Below are 20,657 nucleotides of genomic sequence, written 5' to 3'. Positions count from 1 at the left end.
TTGTCCTCTTCTATATGAGATTTATTCTCAGGGTATTTTCCCCCAACATTCGAGCAACCGATTCAACTCTGTCAATTATAACAGAATCAAAAACCCACAGCAGATATACAGATATGTGGGGCGGTGCGTTACAGATGGGAGTTCTAAAGCTGTGGTTGTCATCTTTTGATTAAGAAAAGGAAATGATTTCACTAAGAAGATATTCTCTCTTGTGTTGTTTTGTTTTAACTGAGTTTGTACTTTCCACCGAACTGGACATATTTATTGAGTCTCATAAGTTACTCCACGGTTACCAGCATCACTGTAATCTCAACAAACTATCTTTTTTCTTGCCAATTATCTAAATATCATAACTATAAAATATCTTAAAACATTCTCTGTAGCGTAAACATCTTAGCTACAAAGTCTTAAGTGTAAACAGTATGATGCATCAGAACGATTTTAAGCGATGTTATAAAAACTGCTCTTAAAAACTAAACAAAAATGTAAAGCTTCCATCTGGTTTATGATTTTTCCACTGCAGAATGGCTGCTGTGTGCCAGTTTACTGAACCATAGCTCGCTAAAGAGATTGCTGGGGTCAGAGAGAAAGAGAGAGAAGGAAGGAGAGATAGAAGGATGGAAAGAGAGAGAGAAAGAACAAGGCTTTAAGAGTTGGAGGCTTTCCCTCCTTTTCTTTCACACCACCCTAATATGGGTTAAACAGAATTAAGACGACCGCACAGAAAACACAGTTACATATATGTTTTCAGGCAATCTGTTGGAAGCAGAAACATTTCCAGAAAGATTAATGTTTTTCAAAAGGTGTCATTTAAGTAATTATAGTCACTTTCTTTGCGGCAATATAGCTGCGCTTGCCACCATCCAGCTGACGCTGCTCCACACTTCCTTACAATCTGGATATATATGGTTAAATATAGACAGCAAATTGCAGATGGGGGTGGCAGGGAAGAGGAGCAACATCTTTCAGGCTCTCTTTGAAAATCTTTATTTGAGTCTGAGGGAATATTAATTCAGAAATCCTGAGGAGTTTTCCCACTGATCCTGAAGACTAGGGGAAGCCACACAGCGTATTTAACTTTTCTTCGGGGAGTTGTTAGAAGAAAATGTGATGCTTAAATAGTTTCAGGCAGAGAAATTTATTATCTAATGGCCCAATCCCAACTCTCACCATGGTAGGGAATAAATACATAGGTTAGAACAAACGGGCTCCTAAGCAAAAATGAGCACATAGGACTATCTTTCAGGAACATTACTCAGCCCTGCAGGCTAACATCCCAGTGCAAATATTTTATTTATGTGGAAGTATTTACAGGTTTGCCTTTAAAGGTAGAATTTTGGGTTGCTGGCCAAGCAGCATAGGACTATGCCATGTGAAATGTCAATTGAGAAGCATGGGGCTCAGATCTAGCGCTGAAGAGCTGAATCCCTTATTTGCTGCTGCTTCTTTGCTGAGAACCACTACAAATAGACAAAAGGTTATGTGCATGTACTTTAAAGTCACTTGTCGACCTATGGCCAGATGGCCACCCCATGAACTTCACATGTTATCCTAGGCAAGAAATATTCAGAAGTGGTTCTGCCAGTTCAGTTCTCTAAAATATAACCTATAGCACCTGGTATTTGTTGGTGGACTCCCATCCCAGTACAAACCAGGACTGGCTCTGCTAAGCTTCCAAGATCAAATGGGGCCTACTCCCTTTAGGGGACAGTGAGGACAAATGGATTGCCAGCCCCACTGGTATACCTTCTTGATTTTTAAGATGCAGTTCTTACTACCAAATATTCATGTTCGCGCACTCTAAATAAGGCAGTCTTTTCTCGACAAGATGCTGCACACCATCTCCTTGTTGCAATCGCTCCATGGGCTGTTGGTCCATCTTCAAAGTGCTGGTCATGACTTATGGCTTGTGCCCAGGCTATTTGTAGGACTGTATGTTCCCATACTAACCTACTTGTGGTTTAAGATCTGCCAGGAAGGCCCCTTTTAGACTGCCAAATAACATCCAGATTATATGCTTAGAACTGGATTATATAGCAGTGTAGACTCATATAATCCAGTTCAAAGCAGATAATGTCAATTATTTGCTTTGGTAATCTGAATTATATAGCAGTGTAGAAGGGGCCACAGTTATATCTGGTGGGAATATGGAGAGGGCCTTCTCAGGCTGGATCTGCACCACCTTATGTCCCAGGATCTGATCCCAAATAATCTGATTATCCCAGAATATCTGGCAGTGTAGACTCGTATAATCTGATTCAAAGCAGATAATCTGGGATAAGATCCTGGGATATAGGGCAGTGTAGATCCAGCCTTAGTTTCTGGTTAGTTGCTTTGGAACTCCTACCTCAGAAAGGTGAGACTAACATCTTCCTTACTATCTTTCTACAGACAGACGAAGACCTTTTTATGTCAGCAAGTCTTTGAGGATATTTTTCTTTAGAGGAGACAGACTTTGTATAATGTGTTGGACTTTTATTTTATTTTAATAATTTTGGTTAAATTGCCTATGTTTTTAATTGATTTTAATTTTGTGTTAGTTTAATTGTTCTTAACTTCAGTATATTTGTTTCAACTATTGTAAGCTGCCAAACTGGGTGGAAAGTGAGATGAGCCGATTTCTAGTGAGAGAAATGCATTGTTTCTAAATCATTAAGATAATGTATAAGGACCCATTCTAACAGCCTTCTCGTGGTTTAGACTGAATATGTGGGAAAATGGGTTGCATGGACTTTTCTGCTCTAAAAGATGTTTGTGGACATCAGTCCCAGAATCGGCCAGCTCATATGTCTGTTCACCCTACTAACTGGGGCTTTGGGAAAGTTGGGGTCCAAAAGAACAATTATTCCAAGCAGTGGTTTTGCTCTTCTCTCCATGTGTTTAAGTCTCTGTTTGCGTTGTACTTTTTTTTTTCAAGCAGAAACTATATCACAAGGCCTGCCTCACCCCTCCTTTCTCCCCTGCTTCCCCCTTTCAAGTAATTAGAGGAAAGTGCACTGTTTTGAGCAGAACGGGTCACATCTCTTGTGTTATTTACAAACTTTTAAAAGGCAACAGCTGCACCAAAATTCTGGTTCTACTCACACTTAACTAAGCAATGAGCAATTTTGGACAATCTTTCTAATGTCGTCTTGCTTCAGAAGAGAGAGCACTGTCTCTTGCGAAATATCTTTCTTTTTATTTACGCTTCTTCAAATTGAGAATTAGCGTGGACACCCAGACTCCAATATGCTCGGAGCACAAGCTAAAATAATGTTTTCTCACCTGAAGCATATAGAGATTGTGGGTCTCAGCAGTTTGTGCACATGATCAGGCTAGATCTCATCGATGGAAATTCTGGTTCAGACAAAACCGTCGCACAGCCTGCTGAATGGCTCTGCCTCTGTTATCTGCCTGCAAAAACTGGATAAAAAATAAAGAAAGTATAAAGGAAAGATGCAGCAACTCTTGCAAATATTTAAAAAAGTAAATATGGATTTTTTTTTTCTAATTTGGCTTTCCATGTTTTCTCATCATAAAAGAAACACCTTTAAAATAGAATTTAATAAATGGGGAAACTGTCCACAATGATATCCATTTTAGTATATCACCATTGGGTCTGCACAATGTGGGGTCCCATCTCTGACCCTTTGCAGTCCACAAAAATCCATCCATTTATCTGCCTATGACTTCTTTTTCCTAAGACTTGGACTAGAACCAGATGCACATAAAGGCCCCTTCTACACTGGCATATGAAATCCAGATTATCTGCTTTGAACTAGATCATATGGCAGTGCCGAAGTAGCCAAAAACTAATTTTTAAAAAATGGACAAATCTTTGTAATTCTGAAATACAATTAAATCATAGAATGAAAACAGTTATATCAACCATTTCGACAGTGCACCAGTTTGTCAACTTCTCATAACTTGCAGAAACATGTATGATTCTCACTTAATAAAGGACATGACTATTGTGTTTTGTTTTGCTCCTCCTTTTTGTAGGTATGCACTAAAATGGCATTCCAGATTATTCCAATCTGAGCACCTTACTTTCATCTGAGAGTCCTTAAAGACCACTTCACACATAACACTACTAAGTGTATATCTACAAATGTAATGTCTGGATAAGACAAATGTGTTTCTTGAAACACATAGATCACACCGGTATATTCAGAGAACAAGGGCTATCTATAGCTCCCCGATGTACACTCAGTTGCAAATCAGGATTTGCCACCAGAGTTTGGAAAGGTCTACAGTACACAAATTGAAAGACAGATTGAATGTGTTATGTACTGTCATTGAGTCCAGCATGGAGCAATAGAAATCAGAAGGCAAGACAAGAAACATACAGAGTTGGAAGGAATAAGTGTAAAGAGATGTGGGTGGAGACACGGTGAAAGACAATGAAAATTGAAAGATGTAGGTTAGAAAAATATACAAATGGTTGCTGATGTGATTTCACTTATGCACCACAATCAACATGTATAATTGATTGAACACATATTCAGTATTTTATTCCCTTTCCCTATCTCGGTGTGTGTGTGTGTTTGATAGAACAGATATGTTCAAAAATTAACTTTGGAAATTATGGGAGAATTTGACCAACTGAAGTTAGGCCATTTTCATTGTAGCAAGCCCCCAAATCAGGACATTTTATGAGTTGCAAAATAGCTTTTACTAATTTAATACTTTTTTGTAATGGATTTTAAGGTCACATTCGCTGATTGGCACTTTCATGCTGTGTGCTGCATTGAAATCTGCAGTTCACAATTCTAGTTAATCATATGAGCCATCCACTCAAGGAACAAAACAACAACCGTTGACAGAACATATCAAAATGTGTATGCGAGTGTGCAATAAATGTATATATGAATATATAATTCAGATTTTGTGCTGTGTTTGTTACTTCTAAGCCTTATATGCTATTGTTTGTAATCCTAATTTGATGACTAACTGACCAACACAGCAAAAATTGTGAATTGTCAATCAGCTTGTTCTTTGTATAGCATTGGAGAGCTATTGCATCAACCCAATTGGAGCAGAACAGCATTCATTTTATATATCCAATCAGAACATTATGCACTGTAAAGTTTCAACAAAATCAAGAAGTGTTCATGGGGAAAAATAAATCTCCAAATGACGGTGGAGTGACTATGATATTTCAATGTTATCAACAGTAAGTTAAAAGTTACATGTATATTGCAACATGGAATTTAAATATCTGTGTTTTTTATTAATTAGGTAGAGAGAATTTTAGGAATACCTGCTATTCTTCTTCCTGCATTACTTCCCAAACCTACTAAAAACCTTCACAGGCGCGCCATCTGGGGTTTAACTACAGCAGAGGACATTGCCCTCCAATAAGAATTCTGCCTCCCCCCGAAATGTTGCAATATGTGTACCATTGCAGTAACTTGTATTAAAAACACAATTTAAGTATGCAAAGAAATAGTGCAGAAAAACTTGTTAAGGGAGAATATAAATACATCAATTGTTAAGTCGATGTGAATGACTTTACAATGCTACTATTTTGGAGATGGGTGCATACAGTAATTCATATCAGGAGGACACCCCCACTGCCAAACCCCAGGAAACACCCATACCAGCCCTCCTTTGCATGTGGTATTATTAACTTTCTTTTATAAAGTGGTAATTCTAACCTCAACACGGGAATGGTTGTTTTGTATACTTGTTCCATATACTACCACTCAAAGAAGCCAATGCTGTTCACCTAGAACCGACTGCAAACATCTTGAACACTATTGGTGCTGATAACGTTGGATAAAATAGAAAGTCTAGGAATTAGTAGTTAAATTTATATATAAAATAAATATATGCAATATAAAAGGTATAAAATAATGGCTAATAGTACACCACACTAATAGTATGCAATAGTAGAAGACTCTGGGGGCTACTTCCTCCACAATGCCTTGCTTTAAGAAATCTTCCTCATTGATCACAGCTGGAGCATGGGATGACATTGCCACCTGCTTTCCTATACAGGTCCTAATCATATTGTTTGGCACAAAAAAACCAAATCTGCTTCATACTATGTGACAGCACTTCAGATATTTTAAAGCTGCCAACATGTCACTTCTTAATCTACTTTCTTTCTTCTGTGTCAAATGGAACTCGGTCGCCAAAACTCTAGTACTCTCCAAAGTGATTTAAACTGACCTACAACACACTGAGACCCCAATCTCAAAGGAAACAAACTTAACATGACAGATTAAGGCAGCCAATCTTCTAATTTCAAGCCGACAAGTCACAGAACCATGAGGAGAGGAGAGGGATAGAAAGCAGAGCAATAAAGGTCAGAGCAATGGGACACATACATTTGAAATGGCACCAGATAAACAATCAAAGGCTGAAGACAGAGAAAGTTTTGCAGTCTGTATACACCAGCAAAATAACTGGCTTCCTTCTTCAACTGCAAATAATTTGCATGAATTTGTTGGACAAATGCTTCCCTTTCTCCAATGGCTAATAGAGTTTGAGCAGAGCTATTTTTGCCATGTCCCTTTCTATGTCACTATTGTCAGCTTCAGATGTCAAATGCAATTGGAGCTATAATTACATTTAAAAAAATAGCCTTAAAATGACATTAAAGGCTGAAATTGGAACTTCTTATACTTATGCACAGAACTTCTAAGATTAGCAGCAGGTCTCACATTTCATTTGGTACATGCTGTATTAGATAGGCAGCTACTATATTTCAGAAGATTTGTTTCAAGTCCTGATTACCTCCGTTTTCGAGTTAGACGGAATACATCCTCCCAGGGCCAATAGGACAGTAATAGCTCTTTTCAAGTGGGCATTGTTTGAAATGAGAGCCATCTTTAGGATTCGCTCTCTGGTGGACCCATGATATACATACCTCCCAACTGTCCCAGTCTGGCAAGGAGACTTACTCTTCAGTCAATCTGCTTCTTCGACTGCTCTTAAAGTGTCCACATTTCTCTCTCCTCCTATTTTTCCCTTTTGTCTTCAGCTTACTTCAATTGGCATAAACTGAAATGAGAATACAGGAGTAATTTGCACTCAATAAACTCAACAGGATGGAGAAGATGAGTGGAGGTGGAATCTTGTGCTTCTCAAGCCTCATCTACACTGCCATATGCAATCCAGATCCGTTTTGAACTGGATTATATGGCAGTGTAGATTAATATAATCCAGTTCAAATCTGGACTTTATATGGCAATGTAGATGGAGCCTCTGGCAAAAGTACATTGCTGCAGGTCCTCCTTGTCCATTCATCCTAATCAATTACTGTTCCCATCTTCACTTCACTTCACTTTATTTCTTAATTAGTCGCTCTCCATCAGAGTGCTCCGAGCGACTTACAATTTAAAATATCTTGAATTATACCTTGATATTGTTCAGCTACAAAGGTCTAGGTTTTTATGAGCAAAATGTTGGAAAGTGTGGGCATGCTCTAAGCAACACCTGGACCCTATTTCATCTTTCGGAAGGTTATTATGGGGTCACCTAGAACCAGTGTTAGACTACCCACCCAGGGAAACCAACAACATAAACAAGTGGAATTTGCCAAGCAGTTATCCAAGGAAACCAGACGCAACCTTTGACCCTGAGCGGTTTCCATGACTGAATTTGCACATACAACCCATGTATGTCTAGCATAAGTTGCCAGTATTCCTGCAAAAATAGGGTAATAGCATAAAGAACTGGTATCACCAGAGCAAATAGCGTTCTGAAGAACTGAACAGGATAAGCCCTCCCCATCAAAAAATTTATGGTCATAATATCCACCTATGTATAATGCTCTCTGAGGAGACAAAACCTGCAGCATTAATAACAACAACAACAACAACAACAACAACAACAACGCAAGCGTTTTGGAAAGCACCCCTATGTCTCTCCCCCAAATCCTCAACCAAGTCCATGGCCATATTGCAAATGCTGATAAATTTTAAAAATGCTGTTTTCAACAAGAAGCTGACCCATCCATGCCTCTTGGACTGTATCCGTTCACAGGAGACTCTTCCAAGAAAGTTTCAACAAGGCTAAACACAAAATGGGACAAAACTAAGAATCTTTAAACACTCCATGCTTTCCTACAGTAGAAAAGAGTTGTTTCACTGCCATTTCCTTCTGGGAGGCTGAGGGTTAGGAAGGATGCTATCCCTGTTGAATAACATCAATTTTAGCATGCAAAGGGCTGCCATTGCTTTAACAGCAATACTTTTTAAAAAAAAGTAGTCTGCAAGAGACGACCTGCCCTCATCTTGATGAAGGGACCATGGGTTTTAAAACCCCCATCAAGCAGACAGCTCTAAAAACTATTTTAAAGGTCATAAATTAGGTAGTCTCTTAAATGTAATTCAATCATCCACTTTTAAAGTAGCTAGATTCTATTAGTTGTCCCATGCATTTTACAAAAACAGAGCTCCATTAACATTATTCACTTATAGTTTCCATCTATAAGTAGATATTCTGCTCAACCAGCTTTAAATAGATTCTTTTTCCCCTTCTGAAATTGCCATTAAGCATATTTTTACTGCAAGGGCAAAGTAGGCATAGGATTATGCCTGACTCCATGCAAAGGATAGATTTTCAGCAAGCAGAACCACATTCCTATGAAGTAAAAATACTCCATATAAGCCGATTGTTTCTATCCTCGCTCAATAAGGACTTGCCTCTGATCTTTAGCATTACATGCAGGTAGCCTAGTACAAATGAACAGGGGTGCTCTGTTATTGCACACCATATTCAGATTCTGCTCCTTTGGGAGTTTAGATTACATCTCCAATTTAAGGAATTTAAAATATTGCCGGGGAGTTCTAAGAGGCAGAGGGGAAGCAAACTTTGGAAATCCTTAAATCACCCTCCGGTTTCATATAAGTTCATCACAAGCCACTACAAGATGCAACCTAGACACACATTTCATCATAAAATATTATTTTGCAAATAGCAAAGGACACTCTCTTGATCAGCTGAGAAATGACTTTCCCATTAGATGAAAGATCGAAACTATTATGGTCGTTGTTGCTGTTATTGCTGTTGTTGCTGTTGTTGTTATCCTACCTTTTACAGCAGTTAAAATAAACTTCGTTTTAAAAGTATACCAAATACAAAAACTTAAAAACATAATATCTGTAAACAACAACAAATAACAAAGCACCACAAAGGCTGGATCTATACTGCCAAATAATCCAGTTTATCTGCTTTGAACTGGATTATATGAGTCTACAGTGCCATATAATCCAAAGAAGATAATCTGTATTCAAAAACTGAATTATATGGCAGGGTAGATGGGGCCATGGTATAACAAAGCCCCTTAAGCAGTTGGTCCTCAAAGGCCTGTGCCTCCATTAGTAAGGTTGCCAAATTGTCCCAATCCCTGAGATTTTCAGACACCTGTGATTTAGAGATGGCTCAAAGTACGAGGGATGGGTATGCCTTAAGTAACAGCCACTATACACAGCTTCTCATTCAAACACACACACACACACACACACACACACACACACACACACAGGTCATATTTATTTTGGCCCTCTGATTAAGACAGAAACCTTAACTAAGGGCTCTTCCCAGATCACGGTAGAATTATTCCTTCTCACTTATTTAGAAGGACGGGATAAGGAACATTTAATTTGCCTTACTTGCTTCCAGGCAGAAGGTGGATGCAAAGCAGAAAGCAGGCCCCTTCTAAGATGTCATATAATCCAGATTATCAATATGAGTCTACACTACCATATAATCCAGTTCAAAGCAAATATTCTGGATTTTATATGGCAGTGTAGAAGGGTACTCCCAAGAGTAGTTGCAAATAATAGCAATTGATCAAGCCATAATAATAATAATAATAATAATAATAATAATAATAATAATAATAATAATAATAATTTTATTTACATCCCGCCCCCTCTCCAATAGGACTCGGGCGGTTTACAGATTACAAGCCTTGTAAGCCATCATGGACTGACGCACTAAGAAGCTCAGCTGACAATCTGCATACTGTTATTTCCTATTTTCAGAATCTGAGCTCACACAAACTAAAAAATTTACACTCTCAGGGACAGAAAGTGAAAACTGGAGTCCTTAAGGTCCCGTAATCTTATCCAGTAGCTATGGGAGTGGAAGGAGCACTTGTTGGTCACTTGTTGGTGCCTAAACACAACCCAAATGAAGCAATTAGCCTGGAGAAGTCTAGAAAGACGTCTAGATGACAATCCATTTAGAGCATGAGAAAGGCTAACATCTGTACTATACTGCTGAGATTTACGACTGTTGTGTGCTGCTTAGAATTGCTGGGATTGGGTGAAGTGGAAACAACTGTTGGTGGCCCTGAAAGATCTAAATTCCAAGCCTTCAGGCCCTAGAATGGAATGAGACATTATATCACTTGATAATTTGGGTCATATTTCAATTAACATTTGTTTTTTTAAAACAAAAACTGAAACCACCCCATTCAATTGCTCATGTTTTCTTTTTCTAAACATTGTCTTCTTGTGGGTGGGTTGGAGAGGACTGGTTTTTCCATTTAGGTTCCCATTGTTTTAATTTTATATATTGCACACATGTGTTCTTGCAATGCAGCACACTTAGCAAAAACATCTGGGGCACCCATGCTGTGGAGATGGTTAGCTCTGCTTCCACTCTAACTGCCTGTCTTTATTAATGTATTAAGCTCTGATTTGCTGGTCATATGGTTTGGGAACATTGTTGGAGGGCACAGGTTAGTTTCAGTAGCAATTCTCCTAAACACTAGCATCAAGAGGACTGTTTGAATTATTGGGAAACAATTTTTTTATGAACCACAACACAGGAAGTTCAACTGGTGGAGAAATATGAACACAGAATTTTGGAAAGGCATGAGATCCAGAGTTTGCCAAGTGATGTAAAGCACACGTGTACGAAAGCAATGGAGGGGAATTCCATGCATCTGCTACTATTCAAGCTATTCAAAATGCAACTGGAGCTCATGTGTACTCATATTGGCAAAATAGCTTTTCACCTGTCTTTTAACATGAGTGCAGTACAATACTACCACATTACATTTATTCTGAATGAATGAATGAAATGTGAAAAATTTAGAGCATTAAACTGATCTCTTGTGATGTTGTTTTCTTGCCAAAGCACTACTTTTGGAAACCTTTTACCTATACATGCAGCCCTCTAACATGACTTGGTAAACCTTCTGGGATGTTTTACTTCACAAGAGTTACTTGTTTTATTGGTACCAAGAAATTATTTAGTTTTATAATAAGTCAGGATAGTAAGCCAAACCATGGTTTAACATCTTAATTTCCTTTATTTATTTATTTATTTATTTATTTATTTATTTATTTATTTATTACATTTATATCCCACCCTTCTCACCCCAAGGGGTAATATATAATGTAATATGTAATAAATAATATATATGTAATATTCTATTGTATTTCATTATATTATTATCAATATTATATGTATATACAATATATTATATTATTATACATCATTGTATATTATATAAATATAATTATATAATGTAAAGTTGGAAACCATAACACTATGCAACATGATTTTTGTTCTTGAGTTATAAATGTCATTTCCTAATTGGTTCTATCATGAAAACATGGAAAAAGTTTATTAAACTGCAAAAACTTTGTTTTTTCAGGAGGGACACCCCCAGCACATTTTGCTCTAGTTTCTCATCACAGAGTCTCAACCCATTCAACCTAGTTTGTGGCAGTCACCAAAAAGTTTCTGGAGTAGAACAACTACTTTCAAAGTAAGGACCTCACAATTAAACAAGAAATAACATTTCAAAACAGGAACAAAAAAAATCAAATTTTGTTACATAGTTAATGTATGGTTTGAATAATAAATGAAACAACAGTTAACAGAAGACTTCCTGCTTTGTTTACCAGTTTGCAGTCAAATAAGTGGATGAGCACTGAGTGTACAGGCAAAGTTTCATTTTAGTCTACCAAAACATGATGTTATTGTCCAAATATACTCTATGCAGAGTTTTGTCCTTTGTCATTGCTAGTAAGGCTTATGGTCTCTATATGGAGCTTTGGCTATGAGATGTCACTCAATTTGTTCTCTTGATAAATTACTATTTTTCATATTTTCAAAATTCCACCTTCAATTGAAAACAAATTGAAAATAATATGTTTATTCATATGCAAGTGCAAAAATATATGGGACTTAAGATTTTTTCTGATGGGATATCTCAACACATTGAGTGACCGCCTTTCTCATCAGCATCCTTAAAAACAAGACATGTTCAAGTAAGAGAATCGACAGTTTTCACTCTTTGGGACAATGGTTTCAATTTTTTAAAAGTTCTCAGCTTAATTTTCTTATTTTCAAAAGGTTTGAGTCTGAAGAGTCTGCTACAGCTACAAATATGAAGACAAGTAATGTAAAAACGTACAGAAAGTTCCCTCTTTTGGAAACAATTTGTCTGTACATAAAAAAGAGAGATGGAATTAAGCCGTAAGTACTGTAGGTATAAACATAAACAGCTTTACTGTAGGTTTTTCCAGAACTCCCAAAGACTCCCAAGACTGATTCAGGGAATGATTATGGTATGAAAATGTCATGCGATTTTTGTCACTGATCTTTTCCATGCAACGTCTGGGTGCATGTGTGTTTAATTCAAAGTTCAAAATTGAAGACGTATGTGGAGAAAACTATACATGAAAAATGAAAAACATAGCTTTTGGGTACACCCCAATTTCCATATGAAATCTTGATCAACTAATCATTGCAACTCCAAGCAAAAGTTGTGATACAATTAATCAATGGTAGCTTAAAGCGAGGGAGGCTGGAATTTTGTTCATCAATTGAGCTGTTCTGTCCCATAGCAACAAATCTTACAACCAAATTACAAGATAAGGATAAAAGTCATAGCAGACCACAAGCCTTTGAAGAACTGGTGTGCGAAACATGACAATGAACAGGGAGTTTCCTAAAAAAACAAACACGCTATTTCTATACCCCGCAACCTCCAGAATCAACACTGTCAGATCCATTGTGACCATTTTCAACTGTGGCTGTTGTGATCTCATCTCGATGCCATATTTCCTGCAATTAATGATGCAAGAACCTATCCCTGGCTACTTCCTAATACAGCCACAGCATGTTCTTTTCATATTTGGACAGAATTTTATGTTCTAAAAGATCATCATTATCTTGATAAAACCCTAATGAAACGGTTATGATTGTGAAACATGTCCAAAACCGCTATTATTCGCTATGGTCGCATGAAGCCTTGATCCACATTTGTCAAAGGCGTGAGGTCTCACTTTGGGCATGTAAGCCATTACCTTGCCTTTGTTTTTCAGGTTCTTAAAAGTAAAATGTACCTTACACAACCACTTTGAGGGCTTAAATTAATCTACAAAGCCATTTTTCTTTTCTTCCAGCTCAGAATATATCATGGGGTAAATGAACACCCATTCAAATGAGAACTTTGCTTTCCAGGATTAAAGAAAACACAGGGTACTTTCCCTCCTGATTAATATTCTCTTAACAGACACACAGAATTTTTGCTGACTGAAGCAAAGAAGAACATGAGGACCGCCTCCAACATTTCACAGATGCAAACCAAACATGTGGCAAAGAGGCATTAGAGTAGTGGTTCTCAACCTGTGGGTCCCCAGCTGTTTTGGCCTACAACTCCCAGAAATCCCCGCCAGTTTACCAGCTGTTACGATTTCTGGGAGTTGAAGGCCAAAACATCTGGGGACCCACAGGTTGAGAACAACTGCATTAGAGTATGGTGAAAATCATCATAAAATCATTAACAAGGAAGAACACACAAACTAGGAGAGGCTGCAGCTGTTTGCTTTTCTGGAGGCAACTGGGAAAGGCACGACTCCTTCCTCTCCTTCCTTAGTCAACAGAGGTTAAATTACTTTTGCATTTTCAGCTCCATTTGCAGCAGTGTTAGGAAGCCTAGGACAATGCAGGAAATGAAAAGGAAGAGGGAAAAACTGGGGCATTTTCAAAACAGCTGGGAAAGCAGGACAACAAAATTGATTATTGCCAACTTTTACCAACACAGCTATGCCATCAGTAGAGAGTAGGGTTTTGGCCATACATAGCTGTGAAATTTTCTGAATACAACAGAATTTACTTTTAAAATTGTTTTAGGTACTGTATTATGCTTCTAATGTAAGACAAATTGTATTAAAAGTTTTTTTTTACATAATAATTTGGAATAAAAATTTGACTCCTATACAGAAAGACACAGTTTTCTTAGGTGTGCATGCATAGCCTAAACAAGCTTCAAAATTGTATGTGCCTGATCAAGAAAAATATAAGACCAATGAACACATATTGGAACAAAGACAAAGTTGAATGGCACATGTTTTCACACCCAAACACACATGTGGAGTTCACTGGAATCTGGATCACAAGGAAGCGTGTGAAAACGCATATGGAAAACATGTGTGGACAATTAATCAATCTGGCTATTACAACATGGTATTCAAAGCCTTATTTGAATAATACTTTAGGAGTTGCACTTAAGGGTTTTCTGCACTCCATGAAGAAAGTGCTGCATAAGCAATCGGATATTAGGTAATTCCTCCAATTAGATAGAAAAGGTGTCTATCAATGAAAGATGCCACTTTAATTTAGTAGCTCAAGACTAACGTTGAGAGGTACAGCCAGTTTATATTAGTTTCTCAAACATCCCAGTTGCTGAATGGGAAATATGGTTCCTTTCCTCAAGCATGTGACAAGTGGTACATTTATAAAGCTCCCAATTCATTCAATAGATTCCCAGTCCCACTGCTGTTGCCAAGGGGCAACCAGAATCAATGATGGACAATGCCAAGTTAAAATACAAATTAGATATGTGGGCCACTATTAGGAAAGTCAGTTTATTAACCCTGGTAACATTTTAGGACATTTTAGTATTTTTTAAAACAAACCTTTAACATTCTGCAACATGGAAGGAGGTGCCACAGCACTCCGACTTCCAATGGGATGGCAACCCTCAATACATTTTCACAGTATTGAAAGCCTTTGTTGTCTGATGACCTTCCTTATGCTATAAAATAGGGTCACCAGTTCAGGCTTGTCCCAGGCCCTGAGGTTTCCTGAGACCTATGGACAGCTGCTGGTAAGGCCATTATGCCTTCATTGCCAAACACAGTTGCTCATAGCCTGTCCTTCAAACTCACACATTTTTCTGATTGAAAATTAAGAAATCTTAGCTAAAGTGGTATTCCCAGATCTGAGTGAAATGATGAGCATATTCTGTATAACTTACTTGTGGAGATGGAATAAGGAACTTCAGTTTAACCTATATGCATCTAGACAGAAGAAGGCTTCAGAGCAGAATGGAGTGTGAGCCTTGGCACCTGGGAGGGAGGGGAATAAGAAAAAACACCAACCCAAACACAACCAACGAGAGTCTGCCCACTGCAAGAACAAATCACTGGAGCCTTGCAACTTGTACCGAGGTGCTGCTCTCCAAGTTGAGCTGGAGATTGGCCTTTTCCTTCGCCCGCAGATGACCCACAAAAGCTGGAGACTCAGGAACAGGTCCTGAGGTCACAACACACCCATACTGTTGTGAGTCTTCAATACACAAATTGTTTTGCACTCTTCATATGCAGTTGTGTGCAAGCAGGAGAAGGGGATCATTTCTCTGAGATGGGCAATATTCTGACTTTGAGACCAAACTGTTGAAGACAGACAGAAATGGAAAAAAGGAGATGCATAAAAGCAAAAGTCAATTGCTATTGCTTCCAAACAAGAAACCTATCTTAATATTTTCGTGTTTAATCTTTAATATCTCAAATGTCATTTTCAATTGCAGCCACTGGGGAGGCATTGGAAAAGACAGGGATGGGAACAGGGAAAATAAATATTGAATTTTCCCTGAGTGTGATATTTTCATCACCAAGCCTTGCTCCAGGATGCAGGAAGAAAAGAAGAACTTCTTGGCACCAACAGTTAAACACTACCGGTTCCATATTTGGGGTGAAAGGATTCAGATCGCAGATTGTGTGTTTATCCACTTTCATTTTTTACCACACAAAATTGAAAGCAAGTTCCTCCCTGTTAAGAAAAATGGGTCTGAGTGTTTAAAAACTTCACCCTAAAGGATCATCTTTATTGTAGACTAAAGAGATTAAAGCATGCCAAGTTCTCATGCAACATATGAGATGTCCAAAATATGTCCAAAGTATTACTGAAGTAAAAAAAAAAAGTCAGAAGCATTTAATTAAAATTGACTAAAGTCCATCCCCTTTATTCTTCAAAAAAGAAAGAAGTAAATTCATCAGCTAAATTCAAAGATTAAGTGTTATTAAAATCTGTACAGAATGCCTAGCTATTCTGGAAAAGACTACCATGGCCATCCAAATATTGATAGTTATTGGTAAATGACTTCTGGTGTTTAATCAATGTTATTCCTTTATCGTCCAATTTTTCCTTCAAGTCGGCTTTGAACACTAAACTACATTTCATCAAGGTTGGTAAAATGCTTAGAAAGGAACAGATGTCAGAATATGGGGATTGCCAATAACGCTGATGGAATCCAGTAATTTCTTTCCTGTCCAAAGGCAAAAGAATGAAGAATAATCTCAACTGTATACAATAATAGAAGATTTACTGCAACATTAATGGCTATAAAAAAATAAAAGTACATAAAAGCTATTTCCATTTTTTCAAGCCATCACTAAGGGCAGTGTTTTTCAATTTAAGACAATTTTCACATCAAAACAAAAGGGGGTATGTATTTTTAAGCCTTAAATATCTATAAACTGTGGCGGATGCGGCAAACTAATGTATTTGTCGTTTCCAACTATACATTAGATGATTGCATGGGGTAATAATTGACACTAAACCTCCAAATATGTAGATGCAATCTCTTCTTGAAGAATGCTTCTCTGGTCCTTGTTTGATTGTATCATTTACATAAGAGTTTGCTTGAACAAGAGACATAAATATAGATAAAACCCTTAGGACACTATTCTTTTAAAACTGCCCTCTAAAAATCTGCCCTGCAATTTGCAAACTGAATTTTCTGCTGCCTATTCTTGGAAGCCTTTGTGAAATGAGGGAAACTGACTCCAAGCAAGGACTGGTTAATCACAATTTCGCAATCATCCCCATATTGTAAAATTCAGATTTCTAACACTCAGATGGTTTTAAAGAAGAAACATAATAAAGGAAATCTCCTTGGGAGGCAAGGGACAGTAAAGGACATCTTTACAATTTTACAGTAAACACAAACTGATTTAAAAAACAGAGGAAATGGATAATGGGGGCAATCTCCCATGTTTCTGAGCGTTAATTGCGCCGCACATGGAAACAAGTGGGGAGGGGGAGAAGCAATCTCATGCCCCGAGACATTCCTGGTTGGAGAAATAAGCATGATCCACAGTCCACACAATCAATGAGACAAAAGACTAGGAGAGGAGCAGGAAGACTGCAAAAATAGACCTACCTATATGTGAGTGACCTCCAGTGCTTATTCAAGACAAATCTACATGTTTTCCTCTTGTAAACCCATAAGATCTCACTGTTAAGGGATAACTTGCAGGCTCTTTCCACCTCTGAGGCTAGGCCTACTCTACCCTATATCCCAGGATCTGATCCCAGATTATCTGGCAGTGTAGACTCATATACTCAAGTTCAAAGAAGACTATCAAGGATCAGATCCTGGGATATAGGGCAGTGTAGACCCAGCCTGAAAGCCATTGTGGTTTAGTGGTTTGAGCACTGGACTGTGACTCTGGAGAACAAGGTTGAATTCCCTGCTCAGTCACAGAAACCGATTGAGTGAGTAACACAATTTCAGTTCCATAAAACCCTATGATTGGCTCACCTTAGAGTCACCACAAATCACAAACTATTTGAACTAATACAGCAACAGCAACAGCAACAGCAACAACAACAACAACTTATTAAAATTATGAAAAGATATGGTTTCTAAGAAGTGAAATCTTCCATGTGGGAAGAAATACTGCCTGGACCATCTGGTCTTCTCACTTTCAAAAATGAAGTGTATGCATCACCGTCCTATGAAATGTAATAGGTGCCCCCCTGCTAACTAAGGGCAGAGATATGATGGTAAGAGATGGCCGTCTCAGTGGTGGAAACAACTATGAGGGATTATCTCCAAACAAAGGCTTACCTGGTGTCAACTCTGTTATCTGTATTACCAAAGGCTTTCACAGCCAGAATCACTAGTGTGCTGTGTGGTTTCCAGGCTGTATGGCCTCTGAAGATGCAAGCCACAGATGCAGTCGAAATGTCAGGAGAAAATGCTGCTAGAACACACCCTACAGCTCAGAAACCACACAACACACCAATTCTGTTATCCTTTTGGAGCCAGGAGGGAATTTATATTTTAAAATATTTATATGCTAATCTGCATGGAGGGGTTTTAATAAGGGGACTGTCCTCACAAATAAAAAGACTTTGTCTTCAGTCAGTGATTTCTACCATTACAGTAACTTAAAACGCATGTCAGACATTTAGAAATAGAATTTAGGCATCAGAAGAAACAGGGCAGGGAGTGACCAAGGGAATGCAGATAGAGCAAACAGAAAATGGTGCAAATGAACGATTTTCAATATCTCCCTCTCTGCATTACTAGAAATTTTGGGGAATGAAGGTGGAAGAGAAAAAAATGTGAATGGTCTTGTCCTACTTGCTCACACTATGAACTAGAACACATTGGCTCACTGGATTTTAGGAGCACCATTTCCACTGATGGAGTGAAGAAGAATGAGGGAGGGGTGAGAATAAGTCTGCGATTTGTTGCTGTAATTTCTCTTCACTATAAAAGCCATAAAAATGTTCTCTTTGGATCATACAGCCCCAATAATTGTCTTTCTGTTTTCATTGAAGTCCTGTCTTGTATGGAGTAATTGTTTTTATTTTTTAATCACCAATCTCTGGAAATGACTTAGTGTGCATATATGGCTCTGGAGCAAAAGAGGAGGATGTAATGGTTCCAGAGGAGCCATTGCAGACTACTGGAGAAGCAATCTACATATTAAAAGTTATTTCATAGTTTGGAAGATGCTATTATAGTTTATTGTGTCTATGACACCTGCCTTTTTAGTGTGAGGACTTATAGTATGTTCAGGTCTCTTACACAATTTCTGTACCACTGTCAACCCTGGCACTTGGAACAAGAGTCAATGCCACATCACAAGATCCTGCACCCAATTCTGTAAAGAAAAGTCACGAGAACTTTGGTATACTTTCTGCCTCTAAAATGGGATATTATGAAGTGTGTTATCAGAGCGGTATTATTATTATTATTATTATTATTATTATTATTATTATTATTATTATTATTATTATTAACATCAGTGCATCTAAGTTTCTCTTAAGTTTACTTTGTGCCATTTATGGTCTTTTGGACATCTCCTATTTCTTCTTTGAACACAGGAAGAGAGGGACTTTTAATACCCAGAGCCAAAGTTATTTGCAAGGTAAGGGCACTTCCCCTTCGGAGAGATTTTTGAAGGCTGAGCTATACAAAACGAATGCAGAAAGACTATCATTGAAATCTTTAATTACACTGCAGTCATAGCCTATATTCTTATTTGCAGTTTGGTTGAGAAGAAATTATAGATCTTCGGGGGGTAATTTTTATGAAATCTATGGGGAGGGGGGGAATGGAAAGCATCAGAGGCGTCACTCTGAATCAGATAATGAGAAATGTATTTTTCCTAACCAGTTTCCAGCCACTGCAAGCTGATGATATGAGTGTTTTCTTCTGTCCCATTATCTGAGCACTTGAACCCTGGACAACAATGAGTTCATACAGAAGGAAAAGTGCTAAGCTTTAATTGTATGTATTTAGTCACGCAAACAGAAGCAATGGCCTGAGAATGGCTAGTTAGCCGGTGACAGCTTTTAGCTTTAGAACTGGCTCCGAAAAGCTATTACAAATTGTACTGATCTATTCAAGGCCATGGCAGGGGAAAAGCAAACACAACAAAAATGATCGCACAGCCTCACACTCCTCCTTTTGACCTGGTTGCTGCGGGAAGTTTAGTCTTTGTTACCTTTTAATTTTATAGATATATAGATGTGTCATTCTCACCAACCTGCTAATTTCATTCTGGTAAACATCATTAAAAATTGGAAGACACTGGAAGAATGTGCAGTCTCTGTTTTTTTTAAAAATGTCTCCCTGTCAATCAATTCTGCATGTCTGCATGAAACTGATGATCACATCATCATGTTAGTTTGCCTGACTTGCTCAGCACAAAGAAGGTGGGAACATTTTCTCAAGCAGGGATGTCAGCACTTGAAAAATCAATCACCATCTGGGCTCATTTTCCAAAAGGGAGAAAAACAACCCCTGGTTAAGAATACACTAGAACAAATAAGTTGGAAATGTTTGAAAATAAACGGCAGGGTCAAAGAAACTTTCTAATGAAACTAAAAAGGAGCACCGCTACATCATTTCTTTAAGGACAATCACTTTAGCGTTAGGTGCACACATTTCATCAAAATCTCATGTCTACAAATAGAAAAATAAGTGACAAAAACTACAATACAAGAACTTGCAAGAAAATAATGTTCTTTAGAACATTAGAGAATTCCTTTTTCTTTTCTTTTTTTTTAATAGATATCCTGCCTGGGAAAATCTTCTGTCTAAAATGGATGAGCTTATTTATAAAATAATCAAAAATAACAAGACTTTAATTTGGGGTATTTCAACTTCAACA

General features: G+C 37.8%; 1 protein-coding gene across 7 annotated transcripts in view; it reads right to left on the bottom strand.

The window, feature by feature from the left end:
• The window catches only part of znf536 (zinc finger protein 536), a 486,877-nt gene that overhangs the window by 337,634 nt on the left and 128,586 nt on the right, over window positions 1–20,657 (bottom strand). For 4 of the 7 annotated variants that reach the window (XM_062961829.1, XM_062961827.1, XM_062961835.1 and 1 more), the window contains exons 4-5: window positions 6,857–6,990; window positions 3,265–3,402 (exon numbers count right to left, since the gene is read on the bottom strand). The exons of 1 other annotated variant lie outside the window; for it this stretch is intronic. The gene's annotated coding sequence lies outside the window, so the exon portion shown is untranslated. The remainder of the gene's footprint in view (window positions 1–3,264; window positions 3,403–6,856; window positions 6,991–20,657) is intronic. 2 more of the 7 variants (XM_062961831.1, XM_062961832.1) reach the window with 2 other exon arrangements.

The sequence above is a fragment of the Anolis carolinensis genome, unplaced genomic scaffold (genome assembly GCF_035594765.1).
Source record: "Anolis carolinensis isolate JA03-04 unplaced genomic scaffold, rAnoCar3.1.pri scaffold_9, whole genome shotgun sequence".
Taxonomy (NCBI): Eukaryota; Metazoa; Chordata; class Lepidosauria; order Squamata; family Dactyloidae; genus Anolis; species Anolis carolinensis.
The sequence above is the reverse complement of the archived record's forward strand: the minus strand, read 5'-3'. Positions and strand labels throughout refer to the sequence as shown.